This window comes from Lolium rigidum, chromosome 4, assembly GCF_022539505.1.
Source record: "Lolium rigidum isolate FL_2022 chromosome 4, APGP_CSIRO_Lrig_0.1, whole genome shotgun sequence".
Lineage (NCBI taxonomy): Eukaryota > Viridiplantae > Streptophyta > Magnoliopsida > Poales > Poaceae > Lolium > Lolium rigidum.
Window position 1 is genome coordinate 171,954,975 of NC_061511.1, and position 14,970 is coordinate 171,969,944.

The following is a 14,970-nucleotide window of genomic DNA, read 5'->3' on the forward strand; positions in this document are numbered from 1 at the left end:
AACAAACACAAGGATGAACCGGTGCAGCAAAACTCACATAAAAGACATATTGAAAACATTATAAGACTCTACACCGTCTTCCTTGTTGTTCAAAACTCAATTACTAGAAATTATCTAGACTTTAGAGAGAGCAATTATGCAAACCAAATTTTAGCAAGCTCTATGTGATTCTTCATTAATAGGTGCAAAGTATATGATGCAAGAGCTTAAACATGAGCACAACAATTGCCAAGTATCAAATTATCCAAGACATTTTATCAATTACTACATGTAGCATTTTCCGTTTCCAACCATATAAAAATGAACGAAGCAGTTTTAACCTTCGCCATGAACATTAAAAGCTAAGAACACATGTGTTCATATGAACCAGCGGAGCGTGTCTCTCTCCCACACAAGCATTTATTCAAACAAAAAACAAAAACAAACAGACGCTCCAAGTAAAGTACATAAGATGTGGCCGAATAAAAATATAGTTTCAAGAGAAGGAACCTGATAATTTGTCGATGAAGAAGGGGATGCCTTGGGCATCCCCAAGCTTAGATGCTTGAGTCTTCTTGAAATATGAAGGGGTGAACCACCGGGGCATCCCCAAGATTAGACTTTTCACTCTTCTTGATCATAGTATATCATCCTCCTCTCTTGACCCTTGAAAACTTCCTCCACACCAAACTCGAAACAACTCATTGGAGGGTTAGTGCACAATAAAAATTAACATGTTCAGAGGTGACACAATCATTCTTAACACTTCTGGACATTGCATAAAGCTACTGGACATTAATGGATCAAAGAAATTCATCCAACATAGCAAAAGAGGCAATGCGAACTAAAAGGCAGAATCTGTCAAAACAGAACAGTCCGTAAAGATGGATTTTATTGAGGCACCAGACTTGCTCAAATGAAAATGCTCAAATTGAATGAAAGTTGCGTACATATCTGAGGATCACTCACGTAAATTGGCATAATTTTCTGAGTTACCTACAGAGAATTAGGCCCAGATTCGTCACAGCAAAGAAATCTGTTTCTGCGCAGTAATCCAAATCTAGTATTCACTTTACTATCAAAGACTTTACTTGGCACAACAATGCAATAAAAATAAGATAAGGAGAGGTTGCTACAGTAGTAACAACTTCCAAGACACAAATATAAAATAGAGGTACTGTAGCAAAATAAACACATGGGTTATCTCCCAAGAAGTTCTTTCTTTATAGCCATTAAGATGGGCTCAGCAGTTTTAATGATGCACTCGCAAGAAATAGTATTTGAAGCAAAAGAGAGCATCAAGAGGAAAATTCAAAACAAATTTAAGCCTAACATGCTTAATCTTGTAAATAAACAAATTCATGAAGCATAATGCAACAAGCATAGAAAGATAAAACAAGTGTAGCTTCAAAAATTTCAGCATGTAGAGAGGCATTTTAGTAACATGAAAATTTCTACAACCATATTTTCCTCTCTCATAATAACTTTCAGTAGCAACATGAGCAAACTCAACAATATAACTATCACATAAAGCATCCTTATCATGAGTCTCATGCATAAAATTATTACTCTCCACATAGGCATAATCAATTTTATTAGTTGTAGTGGGAGCAAATTCAACAAAGTAGCTATCATTATTATTCTCATCAAGTGTAGGAGGCATAGTATAATCACAACAAAATTTACTCTCCATAGTAGGTGGCACCAAAAGACCACTATCATTATAATCATCATAAATAGGAGGCAAAGTATCATCAAAGAAAATTTTCTCCTCAATGCTTGGGGGACTAAAAAGATCATGAAAACCAGCTTCCCCAAGCTTAGAACTTTCTATATCATTATCAACAATGGTGTTCAAAGCGTTCATACTAATATTACTACCAAAGCATGCAAATAAGATTTCATAGGTTTTTTAATTTTCGCATCTAACAATCCATGTTTTAAATCAGGAAATAGAATAAGAAGCTCATTCTTGTCCATTATGCCAAACTAGTGTAAACAAGAAACAAAAAGATGCAATTGCAGGATCTAAAGGAAATAGCTTCGAGTACTTACAACGGCGAAAATAGCTTAGTAGCCGAGATCCGGAGTGTGAGTACCTTTTACCTTTCCTCCCGGCAACGGCGCCTGAAAATAGCTTGATGTCTACGGGTGCTTCTATTCTTGTAGACAAGTGTTGGGCCTCCAAGAGCAGAGGTTTGTAGAACGAGCAGCAAGTTTCCCTTAAGTGGATCACCCAAGGTTTATCGAACTCGTGGAGGAAGAGGTCAAAGATATCCCTCTCATGCAACCCCTGCAACCACAAAGCAAGAAGTCTCTTCTGTCCCCAACACACCTAATAGGTGCACTAGTTCGGCGAAGAGATAGTGAAATACAGGTGGTATAAATAAGCAGTAGCAACGGCACCGTAAAAGTGCTTGCTGGCGTGTAGTTGATGGTGGTAATATTGCAGGCAGTAGAAATATAGTAAAACAGTAAACAAGCAGCGATAGTAGTATTTGGAACAAGGCCTAGGGATTACACTTTCACTAGTGGACACTCTCAACATTGATCGCATAATAAATAACTCTTTCTCATATGTGCTACATACACTCTTTTGTTGGATGATGAACACATTGCGTAGGATTACACGAACCCTCAATGCCGGAGTTAACAAGCTCCACAATTCAATGTTCATATTTAAATAACCTTAGAGCATAATAGATCATTGCAAAATAAACCAAGAACTAACATAGTGCACACACTCGTCCACATTACACTATGAAGGAGGAATAGATCACATCAATACTATCATAATGATAATTAACTCCACAATCTACAAGAGATCATGATCATAGCCTACGACAAGAACCACACGGTGCACACACTAGTCACCTTTACACCATGCAGGAGGAATAGACTACTTTAATAACATCACATGAGTAGCACACAACTAGTAGCGATACAAAGCTCATCATATGGATCTCAATCATGTAAAGCAGCTCATGAGATCATTGTATTGAAGTACATAGGAGAGAGATTAACCATATAGCTACCGGTACAGCCCCGAGCCTCGATGGAGAACTACTCCCTCCTCATGGGAGATAGCAGCGTTGATGAAGATGGCGGTGGTGTCGATGGAGAAGCCTTCCGGGGCACTTCCCCGTCCCGCGGCGTGCCGGAACAGAGACTCCTGTCCCCCAGATCTTGGCTTCGCGATGGCGGCGGCTCTGGAAGGTTTCTCGTACCGTGGCTTTTTCGTATCGAGGTTTTAGGTCTGGGACCTTTAAATAGGCGAAGAGGCGGAGTCGGAGGGTAAACGGGGCGACGACACCATAAGGCGGCGCGGCCAGGGCCTGGGCCGCGCCGGCCTATCATCTGGGGCCCGTGTGGCCCCCCTCTGGCGACTCTCGGGTGTTCTGGATGCTTCCGGGCAAAATAGGAACCTGGGCGTTGATTTCGTCCAATTCCGAGAATATTTCGTTACTAAGATTTCTAAACCAAAAACAGCGATAAAACGAGAACTGGCACTTCGGCATCTTGTTAATAGGTTAGTTCCAGAAAATGCATAAATATGACATAAAATGTGCATATAACATGTAGATATCATCAATAATGTGGCATGGAACATAAGAAATTATCGATACGTCGGAGACGTATCACCGCCTCAGGTTAGGCTCAATCTGGGTTTTACCCCTTTTTTGCTTGCTTTCTAGATCTTGAGTTGGTAGTGTATTTATTTCTCCTTTTCTTTTGCTTTTTCTCTTACTCGTAGATCTTCGCGCGGGGGTAAATTGTGGGATTCGTGTTTCTCTTCGTCAAATTTCATGTCCAGTGAGGGGTCTTCCTCTACCTCTTCTTCTGCCTCTTCTTCCGCTAGCCGGCGTAGCCAATCCTCCGACGGATTAACCGCCGATCTCGCTCAGATGGATATCGATTCCGGTAGCGACCAAGAAACCGGTAGCTCTAGCCAAGCTTCCGGCGTAGATCCCGCCGGCATCACACGCGGGGCCTGGATGGGCTCCAACGTTAGCCAGTATGAAATCGACTGGCTTTACCGGTCCAGGAGGATTCCGGAAGGAGTATCCTGCCGGCTCCCTGGCGACGAGATTGAGCCGGTGGTTCAACCCGGCAAACGCGTTGTCTTTCTCGCTCACTTCGAGCGCGGCTTCGGCCTTCCCGTCTCTGATTTCTTCCGGACTTTCCTTGATTTTTACCAACTCCAACCTCACCATCTTCCCGGCAACGCCATTTTCTACCTCTCTTGCTATGCCACCTTTATGGAGGCTTACATCGGCATTCGTCCCACTCGCGAGACGTTTGCCCGTTTCTTTGCTCTTCGGATCAATTCCGTTCAGGGCAAGGAAATCCCTAAACCCAAACCTCCCGTACAATGCGGGTCTTGCATCATCGGCTCCCGCCAAGGGAGCCCTTTCTTCAAGTTTTCCGGTCTCGAGTCATGCCGGTTATGGCAAGGGACCTTCTTCTACATGAAGAACAACGGCGCCGCAGATCTCATCGATCAGCCGCCTTTCAATCCGGCGCCGCCCACGAGGGCCAACTGGAGCTACAATCCGAAGGAATCTCATATAGAGACCAACCGGGTTATACGCTTCATGAAGCAGCTGATGAAGGATACCGACATCTGCTCCGACGATATTATCCGCGCGTTCATCTCGCGTCGGGTGCTTCCTCTCAAGCGCCGCATGCATAAAATGAGCGAGATGTACGGTCCCGGTGATCCTACCAAGATCACCGGAATCCCTCTCAGCAAAAAGGACATTGTCCTCAAGGCTAGGCAGATCTGCCAGACTGCCATGCTGGAAGATTGGGAATGGGGCCTCCGGCCTCTCAGTTCCACTAACCCTCCGACCCAAGAAGTAAGAAATTACGCAACTCGGGTCGGTTTACCGGTAACTTTTATATTGTGACTAACCCTTTTTTGTTTTGCTTCCAGGCCAAGTACCGCTTCCCCAGCATTGATTCAGACCGGCGAGGCCCTTGCCGGAAGCGTGCTCTGGACAAGTTCGACCCGGACCCCTTCATCCGTTGGCAGGATCTGAAGATGGGTCGGACTCCAGCCTCGCGCCTCGGCAAGTCTCCACCGGAACCTTCCGGTTCGTCTGACGACCTGACCTTGCTTGAGGTAGTTCTCCTTTTTTATCTCTCATATTCTTCTGTTATTGTTTCCCTGTAGATGTTCCCTCAGCCAAAATCAACCCACAGGTCCACGAGCACGTTCCTCCCCTGCAGGCCGAGGCAGGCCATGAGTTTGTGGAGAAACTCATGGCCCAAGGCCAAAAGAACAAGGCTCCGGCCTCTGACGCCGGTTCGAGCCAGCCCCCTGCATCCAAGCGCTTCCGGACTGAACCCTTCGCGGGGAAGGTCGCAGGCGTGAGGCGCTACAAGAGCAGGCAGATGCCGACCTCTTCCGGGTAAGGCCCCGTTCCTCTGCTTGTTTTGTTTTTACCAAGTTCTTTTTCCGGTTGCTTTTTTCCAACCCTTTCCTTTTCTCTCTTTTAGCCCCGCGCTCAAGCTTGGCCCCAAGCCTGAGGGCTCTGCCGGATCCGCAAGGACCTCAACTCCTCCTCCTCACTCAAGCCCGGCACCATCTAGTGCCGGCACCGCCTCTGCCTCCCCTCTGGGAGGCACTACAAGTTCGGGGCGCGCGGCCCCTACACCGCCAGATCACCGCGCGGAGGAGGACCTTGTCTCCCCTCCCGAGAACCAAGATACCGGCGCCAGCAACATCGGCGCCGGAGAAGAAGCTGCCGGGCGGGCGGAACCTCTGGTTCCTCCCGTCCCAGAAAAGAAGAAGAAGAAGAAGACCAAGACGTCTTCCCCCTCCAAAGCCGCGCCGGAAGCTTCCGTGCCGGCAATCTCCAATCCGGGTGACGCGCCTGACGCTCCCCCTTCTCCCAGGACCACGCCAACGCCACCGCCGGAAGCTCCTCGCACCGAGCCAGCCGGTGCCACTCCCACGGCGCCGCCGCCCAATACCTTGACGCTCGTCAAGGGGAAGGAAACGGCCCCTAGCGCCTCCTCCGGCGGCCAGCAGCCCTTGGTGCTGCATGTCTCCCGCGCCGCTAGCGCTGCCGGCGAGAAGGCCACCGGCCTGCTTGGCCGGATCACCGCGTTCCAGCGCGAAGGTCGGGAGCTGGGGCACTTGTTGCCCTATGCGGAGAAGTGGAACACCGCGGACATGTCCAAGGCGACCCGCGGCCTGGGCAAGGACCGGCTACCGGCGCCTGACCCTGTTGGTGCGCGGTGCTCAGAGGAGCACTTCATGCGGTTGCGTCGGGCCGTCAAAGAGCTGGACAGCGCGTGGTTTGATGCCACGAACAACATGATGGTAAGTCCCACAAAGCCTGTTCCATTTTTTGATTTATCTTGGTTTCTCTTTTTCTAGCTCTTTTCTGTCTTTCCTTGAACTTTTAACTTACGCCGGTTTCTCTTTTTTGCTGAATCTCGTCTATCCTCCCAGTCCCCGAGTTTCGTGTTGAGAGCGCAGCTCTTAGCGCGAAACTTATCTAGAAACGCGCGAAACCGGCATAGCCAGTCCCCGAGTTTCGGGTTAAGATCTTTGCTCTTAGCTAACATCATTTTCTTGAACAGACCACGGCTGACGCTCGGAAGATCCTCTTTGAGGAGCTTCTTTGGGAGCACCGGGACCTTGCTGAGGCACACAACAAGTGCCAAGGTAAATCTTTGCGCCTCCGGCATCTTTTTACCGGAAAGCCTTCTTTCTCTCAATTCTTAACACTTATGATATTCTGTTTCAACAGCCATCCCGGAAGCTTCTATCGATGCCCTCAAGACGCAGCTTGCCGCCGCCCAAGGTACAACTTCCTGTTTTCCGGTTAACTTTCTTTCTCTACATTATATCAGTACAGCTTTGCTAACATTTTCTTTCCGGGTTTCAGAGGAGAAGGACAAACTTATCCGGAAGCATCAGGAGGATCTGAGTGCCCAGAAGGCCAGCTACAAGGAGCTCAAGGACCAGCTTATCCAGCTTGGTCTTGACAATGCCAAGGCGCTGAAGGCTGCTGAGTCCGCTGCGGAGGCCAAGCTGAATGAGGCGCTGGAGGATGCCGGCAACGCCAACATGGTGTTGCAGGCTGAGCTGGAAGAGGCCGCCAAGGCGCGGAAAGCAGCCGAGGACAAGGCCGCGCGGCTGGATGCGGAACAGAAGGAATACGACCTTCTTGTTACGCAGACTGACGCGCTTGCCCTCCGTAAGTTTCTCTCTTTTTTCCTTTTCTGTTCCTGCTTACAAGCTTAACTGTTCCGGTAGCATGTGCTTAGCTTCTTTTCTTTGTCTTGCAGGGCTCTTCCCGGACTCCCAGGCGCATGCTGTAAAGAAGGTTGGAGAGCGCCGGGTTGCCCAGGCATACAAGAATCTGGGTGCGCCATGGGACCCCTATGACCACCTGGTTGCGCTGAACGCGCGGGTCTCCCACATGCGCTGCGTGGATCGGAACCTCTCCGACATTCCGCAGGTGGCCGCCCAGCTCTACAGGACTCTCTGGCCCGGAGAAGAAGTGCCAGACAGCTTCTCCCTCATCTGTGATCGCCTGAAGGGTGCCGGCCGAAGGATCCGGGAGTGGCAGTGCTCTGCTGCCCGTGCCGGAGCAGACTCAGCGCTTCGCGTTGCCTGCTCCTAGTACCCGGAGCTGGACCTGGACGCCCTCACTAGCGTGCGCGAAGGGGCTCCAACCGACCTGGACCTGGTCCTCACCGCTAAGCGGCAGGATCGCGCGTACCACATCGCGGAGTTCGCTGAAATGCGCACCTTCATCCCCCCTCCTCCAGACGTCAAGGACTATCTGAGCGACGAGGAGGAAGATGAAGACGCTGATGAGGCCGGAGCCGGTGACGCGCCTCCAGAGGGTCCTGACGCCAAAGACGCTCCTCCTGAAGCCCCTGTTGTTTGAATATTGCCTGAATGTTGCCTGAAAGTTGCCTGTGACATGCCTGCCCTGTTGAACTTGGAAACATTGCCCGTTAAATTCTACCCGGTATGCCGGGGTTTATGATGTAAGATAATACTTAACCTCTATTTTGGTTGTGGTACAACAATTTATGCCGGTATGCTATACCGGTAGTTAATTAAGTTATGTTTTCCTTAGCACATTTGCTTGTTGATTTGCTTTTTCTTGCACTGCAATGATTCCGAAATTGTTTCCGCATCCAATTTGATGCATACTTGGCTCTTTTGCTTTGGCTCTGCCTACCTTCTCTGGGCGTTTTTGGCGTATGAGCACAAAGTTCTTTTACCAAGCAAGCACTTTCTTGAACTTAGAAATAACTCGATTTTTTTTGCAAAAAACCGGTATAACCGGGGTTAGTTAAATTTTTCCGGATTGTTCTTTCCCGCTGCCCCTCTTCGCAGTTCATGTGCTTATCCCCTACCGGTTTATCTTGCTTGCCATGAAGCCGAGTTACGGACAACAGCAGAGTCGAAGACTCCGGTAGGGTCTAGCACACTACTAAACCGGAAAGAAAAAACGTTCAATAAGCAACCGGTAAACTGAAAAATAAACATGTTTCATGCAACCTTAGTAGGGGTAGTCCCCGAGACTCATTCGAGGTTCCGACATCTTTTATTCATAGCAAATAAGGTACAAAAAAGGAACTTCTTACACCACAACTTCAAGAGTAGAAAGGACGCAACAGAGCTACATTCCACGGACGCTTGGTCTCCTCTCCGGACCTGTCCGCCTTTCCTTTCTTCCATTCCCGTGCATCAATCAGGTAATAGGCATCGTTGTGGAGAGCCTTGCTCACAATGAAAGGTCCTTCCCATGGGGGAAAGCTTGTGCCAGCCTTCAGGTGCGCTGCACTAGGCGTAGCACTAGGTCTCCTTCCCGGAATACCCTCGGGTTAACCTTCCGGTTGTGATAGCGTCTGAGGTTTTGCTGGTAAATGGCTGTTCTTGCCAAAGCTAATTCTCTTGCTTCTTCTAGCAAGTCCACATCGTTTTCTCGGGCCTCCTTTACCTCTTCTTCGGTATAGAGTTGCACCCTTGGTGAATCATGGAGAATGTCGGTTGGTATGACCGCTTCTCGCTCCATAAACCATAAAGAATGGAGTGTATCCCGTAGACCGGTTTGGAGTTGTTCTTATACTCCACGAGACGGATGGTAGCTCATCGAGCCAACACCCCGGCGATTTTTCCACCGCATCGATGAGTCTTGGTTTGATACCGGAAAGTACCAAAGCGTTTTTTCTTTCAACTTGGCCATTGCCTTGAGCACAAATCCAACCGGATATTGTTGTCCTCACAAAATCTTTTGAACTCACCTTGAGCAAAGTTTGTGCCATTGTCAGTGATAATGCTATGCGGGTAGCCATACCGCAAAATTACATCTTTTAAGAACTTCACCGCTGTGCGCCCATCACATTTTGCGATGGGTTTCACTTCTAACCACTTGGTGAATTTATCCACCATAACGAAGATGTGGGTCATGTTTCCCCTTGAGGTTTTGAATGGGCCAACCATGTCTAGGCACCAAACAGCAAACGGCCAAGTTAGCGGTATGGTCTTTAAACCGGATGCTGGGGTATGGTTTTGCTTGGCGTACCTCTGGCACCCATTGCATTTCCTTACCAGATCCTCCGCGTTTTCCAAGGCCATTGGCCAATAGAACCCATGCCGAAACACTTTTGCCACTAGCGCCCTCGACGAAGCGTGATGCCCACATTCTCCTCAGTGAATTTCCTCGAGCATTTCTTTTCCCTCTTCCGGTTCCACACACCTTTGGAGGACACCGGTAACACTTCTCTTGTACACCTCTCCATTGATGATGGTGTAAGCTTTGGACCTCCTCTGGATTCTTCTAGACTCATTTTCGTCAACCAGGCAAGGTGCCGTTGATCAGGAATTCCTTAATAGGTTTAACCCATGATGGTGCCTCCCGAACCAGGAACACCGGTACGTCTATGTCCATGTTATCCACCAGCATTGCTTCTTCCGGTACCGGCATAGCAGTCCCCGAGCCTACCGGAGCAGTCCCCGAGCTTGCCGGGATAGTCCCCGGGTTTCCTTCGTCGATATCCATTGGTACAACATGTGATTCCGGTACAAAAATTGACTCCGACTCCGGACTCGGTTTGATCGATGGTACTCTTAAGTGTGTTAAGGCTATTCCGGGAGGAATTTCTTGCCTGGACGAGCCCAGCTTGGACAAAGCATCCGCGGCTTCATTTTCTGCACGCGGCACATGGTGAAACTCACACCCTTCGAAGAATCCGGCAATCTTTTGCACGTGAAACCGGTACGAGGCCATGTTGGCATCTTTTGCGTCCCAATCTCCGGAACATTCTTGTACCACAAGATCTGAATCTCCGTAGCAAATGATCCGGTGTGCACCGATTTCTTTTGCGACCTTAAGCCCATGGATCAAAGCCTCGTATTCAGCGACATTGTTTGATGCCCTGAAATGCACTTGTAAAACATACCGGAGATGATCTCCCTTTGGTGAGGTGAGCACCACACCGGCACCTAGACCCTCTTTGAGTTTGGATCCGTCAAAGTGCATCTTCCAGTATTCTATCTTGTGTTCCGGCGGCTTGTATTGCATTTCCGTCCAATCAACCAAGAAATCAGCTAAAGCTTGTGATTTTATGGCATCCCTTCTTTCATACACCGGTACATATGGTGATATCTGAATCGCCCATTTTGCGATCCTACCGCTAGCATCTTTGTTGCACATGATATCGGAGATGGGTGCCTCACTCACCACCTTCATGGGGTGCTCCTCAAAGTAGTGCTTGAGCTTCGTGGCGGCCATGAACACGCCATAAGTCATTTTCTGGAAGTGCGGGTAGTTTTGCTTTGAGAGGGAGAGCACCTCGCTCAGGTAGTATACCGGCCTCTGGACGGTTTTTCCTTCCTCTTCTCTTTCTACTACTACAACCACACTCACAACCCGGTTAGTTGCTGCTATGTATAACAACATGGGCTCTCTTTCCAGCGGCGAAGCCAATATTGGTGCAGTGGCTAGCATCGTTTTTAGCTCCTTAAACGCCGCGTCTGCCTGAGGGGTCCAGACAAACGTATCGGATTTTTTCATCAGAGCATAGAGTGGCAAAGCTTTTTCTCCTAGCCTGCTTATGAACCGGCTTAGCGACGCCAAGCTTCCGGTAAACTTCTGCACATCTTTCAGTTCCCGTGGGACAGTCATTCTTTCTATTGCCCTGATTTTTACCGGATTTACTTCAATGCCCCGGCTTGACACGAGAAAACCGAGCAGCTTACCGGCAGGGACACCGAATGTGCATTTTGCCGGATTAAGTTTCATCCGGAATCGTCTTAGGTTATCAAATGTTTGCCGGATGTCATCGATTAAGGTGTTTTTTACCTTAGTTTTTATCACAATGTCGTCCACATAGACTTGCACATTCTTTCCAATTTGATCAAACAAGCATTTTTGCATACAAGCGCTGGTACGTTGCACCAGCGTTGCGCAAACCGAAAGGCATAGTAACATAGCAGTAAGCCCCGTGCGGGGTAATGAACGCAGTTTTTATTTGATCTTCCTTTTTCAAGGGGATTTGGTGGAAACCGGAATATGCATCCAGAAAAGACAACAACTCACACCCAGCAGTTGAATCAATCACTTGATCGATCCGTGGTAAAGGAAAAGGATCTCTTGGGCAAGCCTTGTTGAGGTTGGTGTAGTCGATGCACATGCGCCACAGCTTTGGAGCTTTTGCCTCCAGGTTCTCATCTTTTTTCTTTTCGACCATTACCGGATTGGCCAGCCACTCAGTGTGCGTGACTTCCACAATGAATCCGGCGCAAAGGTTGTCGCACCGGCTTGGCATCTTTCCGAATGTTTAGAGAGTGCTCAGTCCCTCGGAACACCCACCAAGTCATCAGTAGACCAGGCAAAGATATTCCGATTCTCACGGAGGAAGCTGACGAGCGCGCTTTCCTATGCTTGATCGAGGCCGGCACCGATACGAACGGTGCGCTCCGGGTAAGCCGGATCCAGCACAATGTCCTTTGTTTCATTCATCGGCTTGAATGCCGGTGAGCCTAAGTCTCCACTCATTGCCGCTAAACTCAACTGTGAGGACTGAGCCAGCGCAACCGCAGTTTGCATCCTTCTCTTTTCCTCTACGATCACCAGCGATTCCGCTAGGTTTGATCCGGCAGATGCTGTTTCTAGTGAGACTTTATAGTTTCCCACCACAGTTAAGGGTCCACGAGGTGCCGGCATCTTCATCTTGAGGTAAGCCGTATGAGTTGTAGCCATGAACGCTGCCAATGCTGGTCTACCCAACAATGCATGGTATGGGCTATCTAGGTCCACCACCTCGAACTCGACGTTTTCAACCCGGCAATTGTCACGTCCTCCAAACGACACGTCCACCCGAACTTTTCCTACCGGCGCGCAAGACAAACCCGGAACGATTCCGTGGAACGTTGTACGAGTTGGCTGAAGCATGTTTTCCGTTATGCCCAGCGTATGCATGGTGTGCCGGTACATTATGTTTATGCTGCTCCCATTGTCTATCAGCACTTTGCTGAACTTGACGCGAGTCGTTGGCCCTTTCATGATTGGGTCCACCACGAGAGCGTAACCTCCCAGGTTCGGCATGATTTTGGGGTGATCTTTGAACGACCAGGTGATTTCCTGATCTGACCACAGCATGTATTTTGGTACTGCCGGCATCACCGCGTTCACTTCCATGGAACGGCGACGTAGGCTTTGCTTGTCTGTCGGCTCAGTGACGAACACGACACAACATACGTCTGGATCCTCATAAACATTCCGGCCCAAAGGTGCCGATGGAGGTGGTTGGCCATAGCCTTCTCCCACCTGATTGACTTGCTGGTACTGCTGCCTGTTCGGCTGAGGCTGTACCGGTAAAGCATTTGGTCCAGTAAGTGGTGGTGGTGGCGGTAGTTGTTGCTGGCGCAGCATATCTTGTGATGGTGGCAACATTGTGGTGCACCCTTGTGCTTGCGCGTCTTTTACCGCTCCCTTTTGCATCAAGTACTTGGTCCAAGAACAATCCTTCGTCAGGTGGTTTGATGGGCGAGCCGGGTTCGGCGTGTGCCACCGGCAAGGTTGATCCATGGCGGCTTCCATGGTGTATTTTACGGGTTCCTACCAATTCTTTTTCTGGCCCCAGGGTTTCTTTTCGACCCATTGCTTTTTAGGACCCGCCCATGGCTGCGATCTGGTTTTCTGCCTCTAGCTGCCGCTGGCATCAGAGTTTTCTTGCACAGCAGCTACTTGCTGCGGAGCGTACCTTCGATCCGGGAAATCTTCCCTTCTTTTGTTGCTCCGGTTGTCCCGGTATTGTTCCTGGCGCTGCTGAGGCGGGTTTGTCTGTTCTGGCTCAGCTTGCACTGCCGGTTGCATTGGGTCTCCCAACGCATAGTTATCCGCCACACGTATCATTTCCGCCAAAGTTGTTGGCATGTTTCGCTGCAGCTTTTGCCACAAAGGCGAACCTCGCCGGCATCCCCTGGCTAAACCAAGCAATGGCTTGTGCTTCTATCACTCCTTCACAAGAGTTTCTAATAGAGTTCCACCGGGTCGGTAATCCCGGTCTCGTTTCCGCGGCGTTGCACGCACAAAGCGAGCTGCCGAGGCTCGTTGGGCCTTCGGTAGGTGCTACCGAAGTTACTCACAAAGGCTTCCTCAAAGTCCAACCAGCCATTTATGCTTCCTCGCCGGCAAGTTGTTCAACCAGATTCTTGCCGGTCCCACTAAAAACGTCGGCACAATTCTCACGGCCCAACGCCGGTTTCCTCCTCCGGCTACACATCCTCCGCCGCCAGCGACGTATACCGCGGTCACGTAATCCGCGAGCCAATCTTCCGGCTTAGTGGTGCCATCGTATGTTTTGGTGTCACGGGGCAACTGGAAGTTGCGAACCGGTGGTTGCTCTTTCATGATCCTTGGGCCAAAACACTTTGGACCCGGAGGACCTTCTGCCTCTATCATTTCAGACAGGTACACTCTATCCAGACGGTGCCTCGCATCCCGTTCTGGCAGGTGTCTTTCTCCCACGCGCTCTCCCAGAGGATTTCGGTAAGCGGTGAATCTTGTTGAGTCAGCTTCATCGTATCGTTCCGGTGCCGTGGCCCTTGCCTGCCGGTACCTTGGTGGAGGCATCTCCTCCTCATCACACGTTGCCCTTGCAGCTGGATAGTTTTGCCCGGTTACATATCTACCGGCATGATTGTTTCTGGCATAGCCTCCCTTGGCGTAGCCTCGATCTGCCCCTTGGCTTTTCCTACCGGCATCGTGTTGCCCGGCTTGTTGTTTTCCGGCAAGAACCGGATCGTACACAGTCATCTGCTGTGCGTTCATCTCTTTTTCTCTTCTTCTGTCCGGATGGGGGGACGAAGCCTGCCCATGGGACTTGCTTCCGGCATTCCTTGTCGAACGCGCGGATTTTGAGGCCGCAGCTTTGTTCAGCTTAGCCAGCTGCTCAGCGTTCTGCCGCTCGATAGTTTCCAGCAGCTCTCTAACACGCTCTTGCTGTTTTGCCAAAGCCTCTCCGGAAAGCGATTCACATAGATCTACTGCAGCCTTAGCAGCTTTTATAGTTTTATCCGGACTATCGTACTTAGGTTTCTCTACAATGCTACCAGTATGCGAGAGGTACTTTTGCCGGCAAGAACTTCCTTACGCAAATCCTGATCTAGATTGCGAGCTTTAAGCCGGTTCTCCGGTATCCTAGTAGCATGAGCGCTAACAAAAGCAAAGCCATGGGCAGCGTTGTACTCACGTAAGGTTAGGTTCAGCTCGCGCTGCGCCCGGACGATGTCGGCGCCGTTCGCGAGCAGCTTCTGGCGTTGTGCCTCCAGCTCCGCCTGAGCCGCTGCCGGGTCGATGTTCCGCGCGATGGGCGCTGCCGCACGTTCATCGCCGCTTGGAGTGGTGTTGCCGGTGGTGCGGATGATGCTCCCGCAGCGCCGGCGTCGCGCTCCGGCCGGTGGCTTGGCCGCACGGGTCGAAGCCGCACGACCAGCACCTTCATCCA